Consider the following 2,500-nt stretch of genomic DNA (forward strand, 5'->3'; position numbering starts at 1 on the left):
TTTATTACTTTCATTGCATTTATTGCTATGCTTGTTCTTTTTACTGTTATTTTTATTTTTATTCTTGTTTTCGTTCTGATAGTTATTTAATTTATTTTTATTATTTTTATCGTCTATTGTATTTATAACTCTGTTGTTGCTTGTATTGTTTTTATTGTATTTATTATTTTTATTTTGTTTATTGCTTTTATTATATTTATTTTTCTTGTTACTAGTTTTATGGGTTTTATCTACTGAGTTACTATTTTCATTGTATTCATCGGTTTCATCAGCGAGCGAAGCAACATATGATGTTAAGTTTTCTATGTATTGGTCCATCATTAACATAGTGTCTTCAGAAGGTGTGTTAGACAGGGCATTTTCAATAATTTCTGCCATGTGATGGCCTACTTGTACTTTAAGTTCAGCCAGGATGTTGCGTATATCATCAGGTATAGTTGTACTGTGCGGAGATGATGTCGCTTCGCGTGTGTCGATGTCTCCGCGCGCGCGAGGATCGTCACATCTGGTTAGCAGCACCCGCGGCACCAACGGGCAGGTACTCAAGATATTGGTCTGGCCCGCCTCGTCGAGGGCTTCACTGAGGTATGATTTGTATTTTTCTTTTTGTCTTAATTTTTTAATACCGTCAAAAGAGCGGCCGGATTTTTCTGATAGAATTTTAATTATTTCTTTTCCTAATAACTTTGCATTTTTAGTAATATCTATTTCATCGTGGGCTATTGCTCTGATCTCATCATCGGTATATTGAGCCCTCGAAGAAGCGAGGCGTTTATTGTGGAGATCGAGATCGGCGGTATTGTAGTTCTCGATGTGAGTCCTCCGTTGATGTTGGCGTAATCCGGCGTATGTCTCATACGTATTTTTACAGGTCTCACACGTATAACCATCGGCCTGCGGAGGAGGCGCATTACATCGCCTTTTGTGTTGGGCGGCGCTGGCAGCGGTACGAGCGCTCAGATCGGTCCCACAACTCGGGCATAAAAACGTATTGTCTAAATCGAGAGCCTTTTGAACAGCATGGTCGTCGTCGTTTGAACCCAACGAGCTATTTGCTCGCTGGGGAAGGGAATCCACCCTTGCTGTCGCCACTGCTTGGGACCGACAGCGTCCGAGGCTTGTTGTCTTATGTTTTGGTGCAATATATATTTGCCCCGAAGGGCATGAACTCGGAGGGCTGCAAACCCCGCGAGTCCATACGGCTTACGCCAATGGATCGGCCATCTCGTTAGCTCGGACCAGGCATACAAATGGTCCTTTTTCCGGCGCCACGTGACCTTGCCTAAGGGTCGGACGTGAGATTGGCCTTGGGTAGGGTTTCCAGACGACATGGCGAACGAAGATGTTCGGTTCGCCATGCCCTGACCCCGCTACCCCAGTCAGACCGGCACGTCGTGTCGCACAGAATTTAGCCGCAATGCACTGAATGGACAGGTCCAAACAATACATCACGTTACCGTCGGGAACCACGAGGAGGTACCTGTGCGACTAGGACGGGAGAGGCTAATGGACCTAACAAGAGGTCTATATTACGCATCACCGTCCCGCGGGAGGCCAAGGCACGGGACCGAGCTCGGATCCCAGCCACGAGAGCCGTTCACCTCGCCCAGGCCCGGCACGTCAGCCAGACCCGCTTCCCGACCAAGCCCGACACGCCCCGCTCCTCAGAGCCAATCCTTATCCCGAAGTTACGGATCCAATTTGCCGACTTCCCTTACCTACATTAATCTATCGACTAGAGGCTCTTTACCTTGGAGACCTGCTGCGGATATGGGTACGAACCGGCGCGACACCTCCACGTGGCCCTCTCCTGGATTTTCAAGGTCCGAGGGGATGATCCGGACACCGCCGCAACTGCGGTGCTCTTCGCGTTCCAAACCCTATCTCCCTGCTAGAGGTTTCCAGGGAACTCGAACGCTTATACAGAAAAGAAAACTCTCCCCGGATCTCCCGACGGCGTCTCCAGGTCATTTTGGGTTACCCCGACGAACACTCTTACGAGGGCCCGAATGGTATGCGGTTCCGCTGCCGGGTTCCGGAATAGAAACCGGATTCCCTTTCGCCCAATGGGTGTTTTTTGTGCATGTATATAATAACAAAATATGCTGCGATTTATATAATAATAAAAAAATAAAATAAAATAGCTGCGGTTTTTTTACAAGTGTTTAACGTCTTAGGACACCTCATCTACATAGGATTTCTCTTAGGGCTTAGGATCGACTGACTCGTGTGCAACGGCTGTTCACACGAAACCCTTCTCCACGTCAGTCCTCCAGGGCCTCGCTGGAGTATTTGCTACTACCACCAAGATCTGCGCCGACGGCGGCTCCAGGCAGGCTCACGCCCAGACCCTTCTGCGCACACCGTCGCGACCCTCCTACTCGTCAGAGCTTCATAGAGGACAATAAATTGCCCCGCTTCACACATACCACTGACGGTGGAGTATAGGCGCGACGCTTCAGCGCCATCCATTTTCAGGGCTAGTTGCTTCGGCAGGTGA

At 48.4% G+C, this 2,500-nt stretch overlaps 1 pseudogene; it reads right to left on the reverse strand.

Moving 5' to 3' along the window:
- The window catches only part of LOC143262016 (large subunit ribosomal RNA), an 8,220-nt pseudogene that overhangs the window by 4,033 nt on the left and 1,687 nt on the right, over positions 1-2,500 (reverse strand).

This window comes from Megalopta genalis, unplaced genomic scaffold (assembly GCF_051020955.1).
Source record: "Megalopta genalis isolate 19385.01 unplaced genomic scaffold, iyMegGena1_principal scaffold0084, whole genome shotgun sequence".
Taxonomy (NCBI): Eukaryota; Metazoa; Arthropoda; class Insecta; order Hymenoptera; family Halictidae; genus Megalopta; species Megalopta genalis.